Source organism: Arachis hypogaea, chromosome 20 (assembly GCF_003086295.3).
Source record: "Arachis hypogaea cultivar Tifrunner chromosome 20, arahy.Tifrunner.gnm2.J5K5, whole genome shotgun sequence".
In the NCBI taxonomy this organism is placed as follows: domain Eukaryota; kingdom Viridiplantae; phylum Streptophyta; class Magnoliopsida; order Fabales; family Fabaceae; genus Arachis; species Arachis hypogaea.
Genome location: NC_092055.1, coordinates 97556453 through 97575680, shown reverse-complemented (window position 1 = coordinate 97575680; position 19228 = coordinate 97556453). Strand labels below are relative to the sequence as shown.

Here is a 19228-nt window from a genome sequence, read left to right as displayed (position 1 = left end):
GCCATAGGATCTTCTGTGCCTCTTCACTGGGCACGCATCTGCGGATCATTCCGTCTGCACATCTCTTAAAGAGATATGGTTCATCCCATAAGTAGTACTTTGCATCAGAAATTAATTTTTTCGTTTGATTCCTGTTGTATTCCTTGGGTATGAACCTCACAGCTTTATAATTTGCAATGTCTGCAAACCATGGTGCTTCCTGAATGGCGAAGAGTTGCTCATTCGAAAAGGTCTCAGAGATCTCAGTAGGAGGGAGGGACGCCCCTACTACTGGTTCTATCCGGGACAGGTGATCAGCTACCTGGTTCTCTGTCTCTTTTCTGTCTCTTATTTCTATATCAAACTCTTGCAGAAGCAACACCCATCTTATGAGCCTGGGTTTTTGATGAGCGGATAATTTATACGCTTTTTGGCATTGTTTTTAAGTAGTTTTTAGTATAATTTAGTTAGTTTTTATTATATTTTTATTAGTTTTTTAAATAAAATTCACATTTCTGGACTTTACTATGAGTTTGTGTATTTTTCTATGATTTCAGGTATTTTCTGGGTGAAATTGAGGGACTTGAGTAAAAATCAGATTCAGAGGTTGAAGAAGGACTGCAGATGCTGTTGGATTCTGACCTCCTTGCACTCAAAATGGATTTTCTGGAGCTACAAATATCCAAATGGCGCGCTCTCAATTGCGTTGAAAAGTAGACATCCAGGGCTTTCCCGAAATATATAATAGTCTATGCTTTGCCCGAGTTTAGATAACGTAAAATGGCGTTCAACGCCAGCTTCCTACCCTATTCTGGAGTTAAACGCCAGAAACATGTTGCAAAGTAGAGTTAAACGCCAGAAACAGGTTACAACCTGGAGTTTAACTCTAAAAGAAGTTTCTACACATGAAAGCTCAATGCTCAGCCTAAGTACACACCAAGTGGGCCCCGGAAGTGGATTTCTGCATCATTTACTTATCTCTGTAAACCCTAGTAACTAGTTTAATATAAATAGGACCTTTTACTATTATATTAGACGTCTTGGAACATCTTGAAAAATCTTGGAACATATTGGGACATCTCTGGACGTTTAGTTCTTAGATCATGGAGGCTGGCCATTCGGCCATGCCTGGACCTTGTTCTTATGTATTTTCAACAGTAGAGTTTCTACACACCATAGATTAAGGTGTGGAGCTCTGCTGTTCCTCATGAATTAATGCAAAGTAATATTGTTTTTCTATTCAATTCAAGCCTATTTCTTCTCTAAGCCTATTCAAGCCTATTATGTGACGCTCATCATTATTCTCACTTATGAACGCGTGCCTGACAACCACTTCCGTTCTACATGAAAACAAGCTTGAATGCATATCTCTTAGCCTCCTGATTCATGATCAGAGTCTTCGTGGTATAAGCTAGAATTATTGGCGGCCATTCTTGAGATCCGGAAAGTCTAAACCTTGTCTGTGGTATTCCGAGTAGGATCTGGGAAGGGATGGTTATGACGAGCTTCAAATTCGCGAGTGCTGGGCGTAGTGACAGACGCAAAAGGATTACTGAATCCTATTCCAGTAGGATCGAGAACCGACAGATGATTAGCCGTGCGGTGACAGCGCATTTTGGACCATTTTCACTGAGAGGACGGGATGTAGCCATTGACAACGGTGATGCCCTACATACAGCTTGCCATGGAAATGAGTAGGAATAATTGGATGAAAACAGCAGGAAAGCAGAGGTTCAGAAGGAACAAAAGCATCTCTATACGCTTATTTGAAACTCTCACCAATGAATTGCATAAGTATCTCTATCCTATTTTATATTTTAATTATCAATTCACCATAACCATTTAAATCCGCCTGACTAAGATTTGCAAGATGACCATAGCTTGCTTCAAGCCGACAATCTCCGTGGGATCGACCCTTACTCACGTAAGGTTTATTTCTTGGACGACCCAGTGCACTTGCTGGTTAGTTGTGCGAAGTTGTGACAAAGAACTAAAATTATGAACATGCGTATTAAGTCTTTAACGCCGTTACCAAGGAATGAACGATCACGATTTTGTGCACCAAGTTTTTGGTGCTGTTGCCGGGGATTGTTCGAGTTTGGACAACTGACGGTTCATCTTGTTGCTCAGATTAGGTAATTTTATTTTAATTATAAGCCTTTTGTTTTTTTTCTTTTTATTTTCGAAAAATTTTCAAAAAAAAAATTAATAAATTATTCTATGTTCTTCAGAATTTTTAAGAATGAATTCTAGAGTTTCAGATGATGCTTTTATCATCACAGGAGTCAGTTGATTCCCATCAATTTGGCTGTTGTATGTAATGTCTTGCTGAAGCTTGTTCTGCCCTGTCTAATCTCTTTAGACTGAAGCTTTAGACTAACATTGCATGATTCCTGGAATCTTTATTAAAAATTTTGAGTTTCTTATTTTCTTTTTCCAAATAATTTTCGAAAAATCCAAAAAATTTTTTAACAAAATCATAAAACCAAAAATATTTTGTGCTTCTTGTTTGAGTCTAGTGTCAAATTTTAAGTTTGGTGTCAATTGCATGTTTATCTCTTTCTTGCATTTTCGAAAATTCATGCATTGCATTCTTCATGATCTTCAAGTTGTTCTTGACGAATCCTCTTGTTTGATCTTCACATTTTCTTGTTGTGTGTTGCATTTTGTTTTTCATATGCATTCTCGCCTTCATAGTGTCTAAAAAATTAAAAATTTCTAAGTTTGGTGTCTTGCATGTTTTCTTTTCTTAAAAATTTTCAAAAATAAGTTCCTGGTGTTCATCTTGACATTCAAAATGTTCTTGGTGTTCATCTTGACATTCATAGTGTTCTTGCATGCATCATTTGTTTTGATCCAAAATCTTCATGCATTGAGTCTTTTTGATGTTTTTCTCTCTCATCATTAAAATTCAAAAATCAAAAAAATATCTTTCCCTTTTTCACTCATAATTTTCGAAAATTTGAGTTGACTTTTTCAAAACTTTTAAAATTTAGTTGTTTCTTATGAGTCAAGTCAAATTTTCTATTTAAAAATTCTATCTTTTTCAAATATTTTCTTTAAAAATCAAATCTTTTTCATTTTTTCTTTCATATTTTCGAAAACTTCAAAATTTATTTTCAAAATCTTTTTCTTATTTCCATTTCATATTTTCGAAATTAATGCTAACAATTAATGTGATTGATTCAAAAATTTCAAGTTGTTACTTGCCTAGTCAGAAAGGTTCAATTTTTAAATTTTAAAATCATATCTTTTTATTTCTTGTTAGTCAAGTAATCAACTTTAATTTTCAAAATCAAACCTTTTTAAATTTCTTTTTCAAATCTTTTTCAAAATAAATGTCAATCACATCTTTTTCAAAATCAATTTCAAAATCTTTTCTAACCTCTTATCTTTTCAAATTAATTTTCAAATCTTTTTCAAATTAATCCTATCTTTTTGTTTGATTCTTATCTTTTTCAAAACTACCTAACTAATTTTCTATCTCTTATTTTCGAAAACCCCTCCCCTCTTTTTCAAAATTCCTTTTTAATTAACTATTTGTTTTAAATTTTAATTTGATTTAATTTTAATTTCTCTTTTTAAATTTTCGAATTTTAACTTTAATTTTTAAATTAAAAACAAAAATATTTTTATTTTATTTTATTTTATTTTTGAATTATTCCCTCTCTCATCTCCTTCTATTTATTTATTTATCTACTAACACCCCTCTTTCACTCAAAAATTCGGACCCACTCTTCTCCTCTGTGTTCGAATTCTTATCTTTTCCTTCTTCCATTCTTCTCTTCTTATACTCATATAAGGAATCTCTATACTGTGACATAGATGATTCCATATTTTCTTTTCTGTTCTCTTCTTTTTCATATGAGCAGGAACAAGGATAAAGACATTCTTGTTGAAGCTGATCCTGAACCTGAAAGGACTCTGAAGAGGAAGCTAAGGGAAGCTAAAGCACAACTCTCTGGAGAAAATCTGACAGAAATTTTCGAAAAAGAAGGAGACATGGCTGAACCCAACAACAATGCAAGGAAGATATTTGGTGACTTTACTGCACCAAATTCCAACATACGTGGAAGAAGCATCTCAATCCCTGCCATTGGAGCAAACAATTTTGAGCTAAAGCCTCAATTAGTTTCTCTTGGGATAAGCTGGTCACGAGTTTCTTAGCCAAGTTTTTTCCTCCTCAAAAGCTGAGTAAGCTTAGAGTGGATATTCAAACCTTTCAGACAAAAAGAAGGTGAATCCCTCTATGAAGCTTGGGAGAGATACAAGTAACTGACCAAAAAGTGTCCCTCTGACATGCTTTCAGAATGGACCATCCTGGATAGATTCTATGATGGTCTGTCTGAATTAGCTAAGATGTCATTGGACCATTCTACAGATGGATCCATTCACCTAAAGAAAACTCCTGCAGAAGCTCAGGAACTCCTTGACATGGTTTCAAATAACCAGTTCATGTACACTTCTGAAAGGAATCCTGTGAGTAATGGGACGCCTCAGAGGAAGGGAGTTCTTGAAATTGATACTCTGAATGCCATATTGGCTCAGAATAAAATATTGACTCAGCAAGTCAATATGATTTCTCAGAGTCTGAATGGATTGCAAGCTGCATCCAACAGTACTAAAGAGGCATCTTCTGAAGAAGAAGCTTATGATCCTAAGAACCCTGCAATAGCAGAGGTGAATTACATGGGTGAACCCTATGGAAACACCTATAATCCCTCATAGAGAAATCATCCAAATTTCTCATGGAAGGATCAACAAAAGCCTCAACAAGGCTTTAATAATGGTGGAAGAAATAGGTTTAGCAATAGCAAGCCTTTTCCATTATCCACTCAGCAACAGACAGAGAATTCTGAGCAGAATCCATCTAGCTTAGCAAATATAGTCTCTGATCTATCTAAGGCCACTCTAAGTTTCATGAATAAAACAAGGTCCTCCATTAGAAATTTAGAGGCACAAGTAGGCCAGTTGAGTAAAAGGGTCACTGAAACTCCTCCTAGTACTCTCCCAAGCAATACAGAAGAGAATCTAAAAAGAGAGTGCAAGGCCATAACCTTACTTGGTGTGGCCAAACCCAGAGAGGGGGGGGGGGAGGACGTAAATCCTAGTGATGAAGACCTCTTGGGACGTTCACTGACCAATAAGGAGTTTTCCTTTGAGAAACCAAAGGAATCTGAGGCTCATACAGAGACCATAGAGATTTCATTCAACTTGTTTCTGCCCTTCATGAGCTCTGATAAGTATTCTTCTCCTGAAGAGGATGAAGACATTACTGAAGAGCAAGTTGCTAAGTACCTTGGTGCAATCATGAAGCTGAATGCCAAATTATTTGGTAATGAGACTTGGGAAGATGAACCTCCCTTGCTCACTAATGAACTGAATGCATTAGATAGGCAGAAATTACCTCAAAAGAAATAGAATCCTGGTAAATTCTTAATACCCTGTACCATAGGCACCATGACCTTTGAGAAGGCTCTGTGTGACCTGAGGTCAGGCATTAACCTTATGCCACTCTCTGTAACGGAGAGACTTGGGATCTTTGAGGTGCAAGCTGTCAGAATCTCATTAGAGATGGCAGACAACTCAAGAAAACAGGCTTATGGACTAGTAGAGGACGTGTTAGTAAAGGTTGAAGGCCTGTACATCCCTACTGATTTCATAATCCTAGACACTGGGAAGGATGAGGATGAATCCATCATCCTTGGAAGACCCTTCCTAGCCATAGCAAAAGCTGTGATTGATGTGGACAGAGGAGAGTTGGTCCTTCAACTGAATGAGGACAATCTTGTGTTCAAAACTCAAGGATCTCCTTCTATAACATTGGAGAGGAAGCATGAAAAGCTTCTCTCACTGCAAAGTCAACCAAAGCCCCCACAGTCAAACTCTAAGTTTGGTGTTGGGAGGCCACAACCAAACTCTAAGTTTGGTGTTGAACCCCCACATTCAAACTTTAAGTTTGGTGTTGAGAGGTCCCAACAATGCTCTGAACATCTGTGAGGCTCCATGAGAGCTCACTGTCAAGCTATTAACTTTAAAGAAGCGCTTGTTGGGAGGCAACCCGATGTTATTTAACTATATCTATTTATTTTCCATTGCTATTTTATGTTTTCCTTAGGTTGATGATCATGTGAAGTCACGAAAACAACTGAAAAATCCAAAAATAGAATGAAAAATAGCATTAAAAACAGCTCACCCTGGAGGAAGAGCTTACTGGCATTTAAACGCCAGTAAGAAGCATCAAACTGGCGTTTAACGCCAGGAAGAAACATCAAGCTGGCGTTAAACGCCAGAAACAAGCACCAGACTGGCGTTTAACGCCAGAACAGAGCATGGAATTGGCGTTAAATGCTAGAAACAAGTAGCAAGCTGGCGTTTAACGCCAGACATGCATTCTAAGGGCGTTTTGCACGCCTAATTGGAGCAGGGATGCTAAGTCCTTGACCCCACAGGATCTGTGGACCCCACAGGATTCCCACCTACCCTACCTCTTCTTCTCTCCTCTTCACACCTTTTCATACCACTCTTCCCCAAAATAACCTCCACCAATCACCTCCATTACTCCTCCAAAACCATCATACAACCCACCTACACCCATCCACTCATATTCAAACCATTCACACACCTCCACCTATACCTACTCACTTTTTTCTTCTTTTGCTCGAGGACGAGCAAACCTTCTAAGTTTGGTGTGGTAAAAGCATTGCTTTTTATTTTTCTATAACCATTTATGGCACCTAAGGCCAGAGAAACCTCTAGAAAGAGGAAAGGGAAGACAAAAGCTTCCACCTCCGAGTCATGGGAGATGGAGAGATTCATCTCAAGGGTCTATAGCTCAGTAAGTAGAGCATTTGACAGCACAACAAGAGAGCCCACTCATGGACCTCAACAAGAGCATGAGGAATTCCTCACCATGAAATCCCTGAGATGCCTCAGGGGATGCACTTTCCTCCACAAAACTATTGGGAGTAAATCAACACCTCCCTAGGAGAATTAAGTTCCAACATGGGACAACTAAGGATGGAGCACCAAGAGCATTCCATCCTCCTCCATGAAATTAGAGAAGATCAAAGAGCTTTGAGGGAGGAGCAACAAATGCAAGGAAGAGACATAGAGGAGCTCAAGAACACCATTGGTTCTTCAAGAGGAAGAAGACGCCACCCTCACTAAGGTGGACCCGTTCCTTAATCTCCTTGTTCTTATTTTTCTGTTTTTCGTTTACTATACTTTATATTTATGTTTATGTTTGTGTCTTTATTACATGATCATTAGTGTTTAAGCGTCTATGTCTTAAAGCTATGAATGTCCTATGAGTCCATCACCTCTCTTAAATGAAAACTGTTCTAAAAACAAAAGAACAAGAAGTACATGATTTCGAATTCATCCTTGAAATTAGTTTAATTATTTTGATGTGGTGACAATACTTTTTGTTTTCTGAATGAATGCTTGAACAGTGCATATGTCTTTTGAATTTGTTGTTTATGAATGTTAAAATTGTTGGCTCTTGAAAGAATGATGAAAAGGAGAAATGTTATTGATAATCTGAAAAATCATAAAATTGATTCTTGAAGCAAGAAAAAGTAGTGAATACAAAAGCTTGCGAAAAAAAAAGGAAAAGAAAAATGGCGAAAAAAAAAGAGAAGGAAAAAGAAAAAGCAAGCAGAAAAAGCCAAAAGCTCTTTAAACCAAAAGGCAAGAACAAAAAGCCAATAGCCCTTAAAACCAAAAGGAAAAGGTAAAAAGGATCCAAGGCTTTGAGCATCAGTGGATAGGAGGGCCTAAAGAAATAAAATCCTGGCCTAAGCAGCTAAACCAAGCTATCCCTAACCATGTGCTTGTGGCATGTAGGTGTCAAGTGAAAACTTGAGACTGAGCGGTTAAAGTCGAGGTCAAAAGCAAAAAAAGAAGAGTGTGCTTAAGAACCCTGGACACCTCTAATTGGGGACTCTAGCAAAGCTGAGTCACAATCTGAAAAGGTTCACCCAGTTATGTGTCTGTGGCATTTATGTATCCGGTGGTAATATTGGAAAACAAAGTGCTTAGGGCCACGGCCAAGACTCATAAAGTAGCTGTGTTCAAGAATCAACATACTGAACTAGGAGAATCAATAACACTATCTGAATTCTGAGTTCCTATATATGCTAATCATTCTGAACTTCAATGGACAAAGTGAGATGCCAAAACTATTCAAGAGGCAAAAAGCTAATAGTCCCGCTCATCTGATTGGAGCTAAGTTTCATTGATATTTTGGAATTTATAGTATATTCTCTTCTTTTTATCCTATTTGATTTTCAGTTGCTTGGGGACAAGCAACAATTTAAGTTTGGTGTTGTGATGAGCGAATAATTTATACACTTTTTGGCATTGTTTTTAAGTAGTTTTTAGTATAATTTAGTTACCTTTTATTATATTTTTATTAGTTTTTAAATAAAATTCACATTTCTGGACTTTACTATGAGTTTGTATGTTTTTCTGTGATTTCAGATATTTTCTGGCTAAAATTGAGGGACTTGAGCAAAAATCAGATTCAGAGGTTGAAGAAGGACTGCAGATGCTGTTGGATTCTGACCTCTCTGCACTCAAAGTGGATTTTCTGGAGCTACAAGAGTTTCAATGGCGCGCTCTCAATTACGTTGGAAAGTAGACATCCAAGGCTTTCCCACAATACATAATAGTCCATACTTTGCCCGAGTTTAGATGACGCAAACTGACGTTCAACGCCAGCTTCCTGCCCTATTCTGGAGTTAAACGCCAGAAACAGGTTTCAAAGCAGAGTTAAACGCCAGAAATAGGTTACAACTTGGCATTTAACTCCAAAAGAAGTCTCTACACATGAAAGCTCAATGCTCAACCCAAGCACACACCAAGTGGGCCCCGGAAGTGGACTTCTGTATCATTTACTTATCTCTGTAAACCCTAGTAACTAGTTTAATATAAATAGGACCTTTTACTATTGTATTAGAAATCTTGGAACATCTTGAAACATCTTGGAACATCTTGGGACATCTCTGGACGTTTAGTTCTTAGATCATGGAGGCTGGCCATTCGGCCATGCCTGGACCTTGTTCTTATGTATTTTCAACAGTAGAGTTTCTACACACCATAGATTAAGGTGTAGAGCTCTGCTGTTCCTCAGGAATTAATGCAAAGTAATATTGTTTTTCTATTCAATTCAAGCCTATTTCTTCTCTAAGATATCCATTCGCACACAAGAACATGATGAATGTGATGATTATGTGATGCTCATCATCATTCTCACTTATGAACGCGTGCCTGACAACCACTTCCGTTCTACATGAAAACAAGCTTGAATGCATATCTCTTAGCCTCCTGATTCACGATCAGAGTCTTCGTGGTATAAGCTAGAATTATTGGCAGCCATTCTTGAGATCCGGAAAGTCTAAACCTTGTCTGTGGTATTCCGAGTTGAATCTGGGAAGGGATGGCTGTGACGAGCTTCAAACTCCCGAGTGCTGGGCGTAGTGACAGACGCAAAAGGATTACTGAATTCTATTCCAGCAAGATCGAGAACCGACAGATGATTAGCCGTGCGGTGACAGCGCATTTTGGACCATTTTCACTGAGAGGACGGGATGTAGCCATTGACAACGGTGATGCCCTACTTGCAGCTTGCCATGGAAAGGAGTAGGAATGATTGGATGAAGACAGCAGGAAAGCAGAGGTTCAAAAGGAACAAAAGCATCTCTATACGCTTATCTGAAACTCTCATCAATGAATTGCATAAGTATCTCTATCCTATTTTATATTTTAATTATATTTTAATTATCAATTCACCATAACCATTTAAATCCGCCTGACTGAGATTTGCAAGATGACCATAGCTTGCCTCAAGCCCTCCGTGGGATCGACCCTTACTCACGTAAATTTATTGCTTGGACGACCCAGTGCATTTGCTGGTTAGTTTTGTGAAGTTTTGACAAAGAACTAAAATTATGAACATGCGTATTAAGTCTTTAACGCCGTTACCAAGGAATGAACGATCACGATTTCATGCACCAGTTTTGAATCCTGCTTTGTGAGTAGATATTTAAGAGCATCATGGTCAGTATACATAATCACTTTTGAACCTACTAAATAGGATCTAAACTTGTCAATGGCATAAACCACTGCAAGCAACTCTTTTTCTGTGGTTGTGTAGTTTTTCTGTGCGTCATTTAGAACACGGCTGGCATAGTAAATGACGTGCAGAAGTTTGTTATGCCTCTGTCCTAATACTGCACCAATGGCATGGTCACTGGCATCACACATTAGTTCGAATGGTAATGTCCAGTCTGGTGCAGAAATAACTGGTGCTGTGACCAGCTTAGCTTTCAGAGTTTCAAACGCCTATAAACACTCTGTGTCAAACACAAATGGTGTGTCAGCAGCTAGTAGATTGCTCAGAGGTTTTGCAATTTTTGAAAAATCTTTTATAAACCTCCTATAGAATCCTGCATGCCCCAGAAAGCTTATGATTGCCTTAACATTAGCAGGTGGTGGTAATTTTTCAATTACTTCCACTTTAGCTTGATCCACCTCTATTCCCTTGTTTGAAATTTTATGCCCAAGGACAATTCCTTCAGTCACCATAAAGTGACATTTTTCCCAGTTTAAAATTAGGTTGGTCTCTTGGCATCTTTTCAGAACAAGTGCTAAATGGTCAAGACAGGAGCTGAAAGAGTCTCCAAATACTGAAAAGTCATCCATGAAGACTTTCAGAAATTTCTCTACCATATCAGAGAAGATAGAGAGCATGCACCTTTGAAAGGTTGCAGGTGCATTGCACAGACCAAAGGGCATCCTTCTGTAGGCAAATACTCCAGAAGGACATGTGAATGCTGTTTTCTCTTGGTCCTGAGGATCTACTGCAATTTGGTTGTAACCTGAATAGCCATCCAAAAAGTAGTAGTATTTATGACCTGCTAGTCTCTCTAGCATCTGGTCTATGAATGGTAAAGGAAAATGATCATTTCTAGTGGCTGTATTGAGCCTTCTGTAGTCAATATACATACGCCATTCTGTAACTGTTCTTGAAGGAACCAGTTCATTCTTTTCATTATGAACCACTGTCATGCCTCCCTTCTTGGGGACAACGTGGACAGGGCTCACCCAGGGGCTATCATAAATAGGATAAATAATCCCAGCCTCTAGTAACTTAGTGACCTCTTTCTGCACCACCTCCTTCATGGATGGATTTAGCCGCCTCTAACCACTGGCTTAGCATCATCCTCCAATAGGATCTTGTGCATGCATCTTGCTGGGCTAATGCCATTAAGATCACTTATGGACCACCCAAGAGCTGTCTTATGTGTTGTCAGCACCTGAATTAGTGCTTTCTCTTCCTGTGGATTTAAAGCAGAGCTTATGATCACCGGAAAAGTGTCACCTTCTCCCAGAAATGCATATTTCAGGGATGGTGGTAGTGGTTTGAGCTCGGGTTTAGGAGGCTTATCCTCCTCCTGAGGAATTTTCAGAGGTTCTTTTATTTCCTCTGGTTCCTCCAGATCAGGCTGAACATCTTTAAAGATGTCCTCTAGCTCTGATTCGAGACTCTCAGTCATATTGATCTCTTCCACCAAGGAGTCAATAATATCAACGCTCATACAGTCATTTGATGTGTCTGGATGCTGCATAGCTTTGACAACATTTAACTTGAACTCATCCTCATTGACTCTCAGGGTCACTTCCCCTTTTTGGACATCAATGAGAGTTCGTCCAGTTGCTAGGAAGGGTCTTCCTAGAATGAGAGTTGCACTCTTGTGCTCCTCTATTTCCAGCACTACAAAGTCAGTGGGAAAGGCAAATGGCCCAACCTTGACAATCATGTCCTCAATTATGCCTGATGGGTATTTAATGGAGCCATCAGCAAGTTGAAGACATATCCAGGTTGGTTTGACCTCTTCAGTCAAGCCAAGCTTTCTGATAGTGGATGTGATGCGCATAAACTAGTTATGCTACGATTTAGGAAATTGCACGATCGGCAAAATTCCTTCCGGCAAGTGCACCGGTTATCGTCAAGTAAAAACTCACAATAGAGTGAGGTCGAATCCCACAAGGATTGGTTGAGTGAGCAATTCGGATTAGAAGTGTGTTCTAGTTGAGCGGAATCAAGATTTAGATGAGAATTGCGGAATGTAAAATTGGCGGGAAAAGTAAATGACAAGAAATTGAAATGGCGGAATCTTAAATTGCATGAATTAAAGAGCAGAAGCTAAATTGCTGAAATTAAAAGGGAATGGGGGTGATTGCATGAATTGAGTTGCAGAATGTAAAGAGAAAGTGGAAATCAGAAATGGGGAATTCATTGGGTGTTAGGAGATATTGAGATCTCCGAATCAAAACATGTATATCTCTTCCTCAACCAATGCATTCATTGAATTTTGCTTGGCAATCTTATATGATTGGATCCCAATCCCTTGGCTCACCAATTCTCTCTAAAAACAAACAAATTCCCAATCCCTTGGTTTAAATGTTCATAAGAAGAGATGATGCTCGATCACTGATTATACCACACAGTTTCATGAACCACAATTTGGTAGGATTACATGTCACAATATCCATCCAAACCCCAATCCAATTCACTGTGAGAAAGCTTCTCTAGCATGAATCCTCCATTCCTTTCCCAAGGTTCCGAAGGATTCCAATTATGGGTAGTTTCTTTCCCAAGACAACTACCCAATGGAATTAGATCGAGAAGCTTTCTAACAAAATTCAAGAGAAAAGATTGAAGAAGAAGATAAACTATTATTGATTCATTGAATTACAATAGAGCTCCCTAACCCAATGAAAGGGGGTTTAGTGAGTCATAGCTCTGAATTCAATTACAAAGAAATGAAAACTAGCTAAATGCAAAAGTAAAAGTTCCAAAAGTCCCCCTCTAACTTAAATTCTATCCTATTTATACACTTTCTATATTGAGCTTCTATTGTGTTTCTTGGGCTTTGAGGCCTCTCCCTGCTTTCCTTTTGCTTTGGGTTTATGATCCATAATCTTGATGAGGCTGCTGATCCAAATTCTGTAACATTCATTGAGCCAACTTAGTGATAATCAAATAATGACACATGACTCAACAAATTGAAATTTCAGACTCATCAATCCTTCAGGCCCAGTCCCATAAACCATGATATTCAATTGGGTTTCATGCCAGAGTAAGTTTAAGTTAATGTTTGTGCTCAAAGACTAACTTAAACCGCAATATTTTTGGCCCAGAAACCTTTTTCAAGAGTGGCGTTTAAGTTGCAGTTTAAGCTTAAACTACAGCTTAAACGCCAGACACTTCCAGTGAAGCCTTTTGTAGAAGCACGTTTAAGCTTCAGTTTAAGGTTAAACTGAAGCTTAAACGTGGAAATGGAAGAAGGCAGCCCTGGAGAGTCATGTAGTCGAACACGTTTAAGCTTCAGTTTAAGGTTAAACTGAAGCTTAAACGTGGAGATAGGAAGGGCAGCCCTGGAGGTCGAACACGTTTAAGCTCCAGTTTAAGGTTAAACTGGAGCTTAAACGTGGAGGAGGAGAAAGCCATCCTGGAGGTCGAACACGTTTAAGCTCCAGTTTAAGGTTAAACTGGAGCTTAAACGTGGAAGAGGAGAAAGGTAGCCCTGGAGGTGTCGAACACGTTTAAGCTCCAGTTTAAGGTTAAACTGGAGCTTAAACGTGGAAATGGAGAAAGCAACCCTGGAGGAGAAACTTGGTCGAACACGTTTAAGCTCCAGTTTAAGGTCAAACTGGAGCTTAAACGTGGAAATGGCTCCCTGGTGCTTTTCCCCTTTCTGGCGTTTAACCTCCAGTTTAAGGTTAAACTGGAGGTTAAACGTGGAACTGCCCCCCTTGGTGCCCTTCTCACTTCTGGCGTTTAACCTCCAGTTTAAGGTTAAACTGGAGGTTAAACGTGGAAATGCTTCTTTGGTGAGACTTTCATTCTGGCGTTTAACCTCCAGTTTAAGGTTAAACTGGAGGTTAAACTTCAATTTCAGCATTTCTTAGCCTTCCTGATTCTGGCGTTTAAGCTCCAGTTTAGGCTTAAACTGGAACTTAAACTCCACATGTGATATTCAAGCTTCCTTTATTGATTTTGTTGCTTCCTTGCTTAGCCTCTTCTTCCCTGAAATCATCCAAACAATTGCATCAAAGTCTTGCAAAATTTCATGAGAAATCTTCCATTAATAGCATTCAAGTAATATAACTAAAAACTCATGGAATTTGCATCAAAATCATACTGTTTGGATGGTTCATTGCTTTGTTCTCATTTTAACCATTCTTGGTTACTTTAAGCTCAAGAAAATGCATAAAACAACTAAAACTAACAGAAAAATGCTAGTGAAACTAGCCTAAGATGCCTTGGCATCACAACACCAAACTTAATACTTGCTTGTCCCTAAGCAAGTCCTGAGTTATTTGAGAAGAAAGTATGAAACAGAAAGCAATTACATTGGCTATATTAGCAAGCATTTGAAGTTCATCAGAAGGGTTTTATGCAGAAAGTTGCAGCATCACTTTTTCATTCTTATCAGGTAAGATTATCACTTTTTCATTGCATCCATCAAACACTGCTATGGCCTCTTGTTATTCTTATGTCCTTGGCACTTTTCTTTTCTTTGTTTTTCTTTTCTTTTTCTTAGAGCTTTTTTTGCTCCTTGTTTGCTTAGTGTCATGTGTTGCACAAGCCTTTGGCATTTTCTTTTTCTTATCAGTGCACTACACATATCCACTTTAGGCATTTTAGTTCACATTTCTTCTTGAGACATTGGTGCCCAGCACCTCTTTGTGTGACTAAATGTTTTGTATTTAGGTTGCTCTTGATAATGGACTTTTGGTTGATAATCCCGGGTTAGTTAACCCAAGTTACCGAGTGTTGAAACACTCCTCAGAACCTATTCATCCAAGCATATCCTTAATACATAAACACCACAGGCATTTGTCTCAGAAGTTCAAACCATTGGTGCCTAGCTTATTTTCTCAATTTTTTTTGCTTTTTGGTTGCCCTTTTTCAGTGGCTTTTTCTTCTTCTTTTTCTTTCTTTTTCATGGCCAAAGACATTTATTCATCAAGATCCATAGACAGTTTTCAATTTCTACACAAAAAATGATAATTCTACACTCTATTTCCAGTGATCTGACTTAAACAATCAAGCATGCATACCACCACTTAATTCTACTTGATTTGTCACTAATTGAGCCAAGTCACTTTTGTTCAACTTTTCTTTTATTTTTGGAAACAGAACAAGCATGGCAAGCACTTGTTTAAGAAGGTGAAGTTATATCCAAACATCTAGGCATTCACTTTATTCAAAGCAATAAACAGACAAATATACTAAAAACTTCACATTCCAGAAAGATTCAACATTTACAGTTTAAACCAGAACAAGCATGCTTTTGTTTTGCCCTCTTTAAAGAATTATCAAGGAACAATACCACCTTGTGAAATTCCTTGTTTTCTCTTTGTTGCCAGGAAACACTTTGATTTCTCCTTCTTCTCCTAATTGTTGCTTCATGTTTTAAGATCCTTGTTTCCTTTCCTGCAAAGAGTGATGAAGTTGCTTGCTCTTCAAGCACTTGAGTGGTTAGCTCAACTATGTGTGGGTAAGTATCTGAGTCTTAAGTTGGTGTGTGAACACCAAACTTAGTCTCCCACTTACTTCTCTGTTCTTTGAATCCTTGAGTTCTCTTTGGAATGAAGTTGCTGCTAAGGGTTTTAAGCATTTCTGTGACTGCTTAGAATGGTTGTTCCTTTCATATAATTCAAAGGTTGTTGTATTCAGTTGATCTTTATGGTGGAACACCAAACTTAGAGGCACACATTCCCCTTTGAATTATTGATCCACGAATTCATTGTTTGGTGTGAAACACCAAACTTAATTCTTTGCAATGCACAGAAACTACTTCACCCTTTTTTATTGAAACAAATAAAGAAACAGCAAAAGGGTATTACCTCAGGTTGGGTTGCCTCCCAACAAGCGCTTCTTTAACGTCATTAGCTTGACGGTCAGCTTCCTCAGTTGAGGTGATATTTAACCTTGTCCTTCTCCTCCACATCTCCCAAGTAATGTTTGAGTCTTTGACCGTTCACAATGAAGGTTCGTTGTGACTTTTCTTCCATGATTTCTACTTGTCCATATTTGGAGACCTTGGTGACAAGGAATGGTCCAGACCACCTTGATTTTAGCTTCCCTGGAAATAGCTTCAGCCTAGAATTGTAGAGCAATACTTTTTGTCCTTCTTCAAATTTCCTTGGGGCTATGTTGCTGTCATGCTTCTTCTTTGCTCTTTCTTTGTAAATTTTGGCATTCTCATAAGCTTCAGCTCTGAACTCTTCCAACTCTTGAATTTGCAACATCCTTCTTTCTCCAGCAGCTTTGCTGTCCAAGTTCAAAAGTTTCAAGGCCCAGTATGCCTTGTGCTCCAACTCCAGTGGCAAATGGCAAGCTTTTCCGTATACTAGTTGGTAAGGAGACATTCCAATTGGTGTTTTGAAAGCTGTCCTATATGCCCAAAGAGCATCATCTAGCTTAATCGACTAGTCCTTCCTTGAAGTTCCCACAGTCTTTTCCAGGATCCTTTTGAGTTCTCTGTTAGATATTTCGGCTTGCCCACTTGTTTGTGGATGGTATGGTGTGGCTACCTTGTGTTTGACTCCATATTTTAGAAGCAATGCCTCTAATGGTTTGTTGCAGAAGTGGCTTCCTCCATCACTGATGATTGCTCTTGGAACCCCAAAACGGCAAAAAATGTGTTTTCTGAGGAAGTTCATGACTACCTTATTATCATTGGTTGGAGTTGCTATTGCTTCAACCCATTTGGAGACATAGTCTACTGCCACAAGAATGTAATTATTTGAGTATGAGGAGGGAAAGGGTCCCATGAAATCTCTCCCCCATACATCAAACAATTCAAGTTCCAGAATGAATTGTTGTGGCATTTCATTTCTTCTTGGCAGGTTCCCCGCTTTCTGGCATTCATGGCAGTGCTTCACTAGTTCCTTTGCATCTTTGAAGATAGTGGGCCAATAAAAACCACACTGCAACACCTTAGCTGCTGTTCTTTCTCCTGCAAAATGTCCTCCATAAGTGGAGCCATGGCAGTCCCATAAGACTTCCCTTCCTTCTTCCTCTGATATGCATCTTCTGAGTATTCCATCGGAACATTTTTTGAACAAGTATGGTTCGTCCCAGATGAAGTATTTGGCATCATTTACCAATTTCTTCCTTTGATGCTTGTTAAATTCCAACGGCAAACTCCCAGTGGCCTTGAAGTTTGCTATGTCTGCAAACCAAGGTGCTTTGTGAATTACCATGAGTTGTTCATCAGGAAAGCACTCATTTATATGTGTGCTTTGTGCGCTTCCTTCTTCACATGGTATCCTTGATAAATGGTCTGCCACCTTGTTCTCTACACCCTTCTTGTCTTTGATTTCAATGTCAAATTCCTGCAACAAAAGAACCCATCTAATAAGTCTTGGTTTGGATTCTTGTTTAGCAAGTAAGTATTTTAAAGCTGAATGATCAGTGAAGACAATGACTTTAGATCCAATGAGATAGGATCTAAATTTGTCAAATGCAAAGACTATTGCCAAGAGTTCTTTTTCAGTGGTTGTGTAATTCCTTTGGTTATCATTCAAGACTTTACTGGCATAATAAATCACATGTACCAAATTGTCTTTCCTTTGTCCTAACACTGCCTCAATAGCAAGGTCTGATGCATCACACATCAGTTCAAAAGGTAAGTTCCAATCAGGTGGGGCAATGATAGGTGCAGAGGAAAGTTTTTGCTTCAAAAGTTCATAGGCTAGCATGCAATTTTTATCAAATACAAAGGGTGTATCAGAGACAAGCAAGTTACTCAAAGGTTTGGCTATTTTAGAAAAGTCTCTAATAAACCTTCTGTAAAAACCAGCGTGTCCCAAAAAACTCCTAACTGCCTTGACATTACTTGGTGGAGGTAGTTTTTCAATGAGTTCCACCTTAGCTCTGTCCACCTCAATGCCTCTATTAGAGATTTTGTGGCCAAGGACTATTCCTTCTGTGACCATGAAATGACATTTTTCCCAGTTTAATACTAGGTTAGTCTCTTGGCACCTCTTAAGCACTAAGGCAAGGTGGTGTAGGCAGCTAGGAAAAGAATCTCCAAACACAGAAAAATCATCCATGAAGACCTCAATAAATTTTCAATCATGTCCGAAAAGATGGACAGCATGCATCTTTGGAAAGTGGCAGGTGCATTGCACAATCCAAAGGGCATGCGTCTATAAGCAAAAACTCCATATGGACTTCACAGTGTCACAAATTCTCAGGAATTTTGTGAGATGTTGGTTGGGATCTTCATTAGCACTCCCACCAAATGAACAATGATTCTCCACAAGTGATATTAGCTGTGGTTTGAGTTCAAAATTGTTGGCCTGAATGGGTGGTTTCTGAATGCTGCTACCACAATTCCCAGAGGTTGGGTTTATGTATGAACTAAGAACCCTCCTCTCAGGAATGGCATTGTTTCCATCAGCTCTCTCATGGTTGTGAACTTCTCTATCCATGTTGAGATCTAGAGCTTCCTCAAAATTGTCCTCAGATTCTCCTTCAGATTCCTCTTCTCCCAGTACTCTCTTCCCTCTTGCTTCCCTTCTCAGTCTATGAAGGGTCCTCTCTGGTTCGGTATATGGAGGAGTTGATGTCTCTCCTCTCCTACCTGTCATACAAGAACACAACACAGGCAACAAACAAGTGAAATACTCTTGGTTAATGGAAGAGTATGGTTAGAGCAATTGAGGAATTAATTCAAACAGTTAGTGAGTCAGTGGGTTAGTTGCTTGAATTTAAAGGCATAAAGAAAGAAAGCATGTAACAGAGTGCAGAAATTAAAATTCAACAAGTAACTTGTACTGAATTAATCAAAACAAAAAAAAATGCTCAATCTAGTTAACTTCCAATTTGAGAATTGTCAATCGAAAACCAATCCCGGCAACGGCGCCATAAACTTGATGCGCATAAACTAGTTATGCTACGATTTAGGAAATTGCACGATCGGCAAAATTCCTTCCGGCAAGTGCACCGGTTATCGTCAAGTAAAAACTCACAATAGAGTGAGGTCGAATCCCACAAGGATTGGTTGAGTGAGCAATTCGGATTAGAAGTGTGTTCTAGTTGAGCGGAATCAAGATTTAGATGAGAATTGCGGAATGTAAAATTGGCGGGAAAAGTAAATGACAAGAAATTGAAATGGCGGAATCTTAAATTGCATGAATTAAAGAGCAGAAGCTAAATTGC

At 38.7% G+C, this 19228-nt stretch overlaps 1 non-coding gene across 1 annotated transcript; it reads right to left on the bottom strand.

Annotated features, from left to right (window-relative positions):
• Window positions 1-4175: 4175 nt before the first annotated feature.
• Window positions 4176-4284, bottom strand: LOC112788070 (small nucleolar RNA R71). The gene has a single exon (XR_003195451.1). It is a non-coding gene; the product is annotated as a small nucleolar RNA R71 (small nucleolar RNA).
• Between the last annotated feature and the right edge of the window lie 14944 nt (window positions 4285-19228).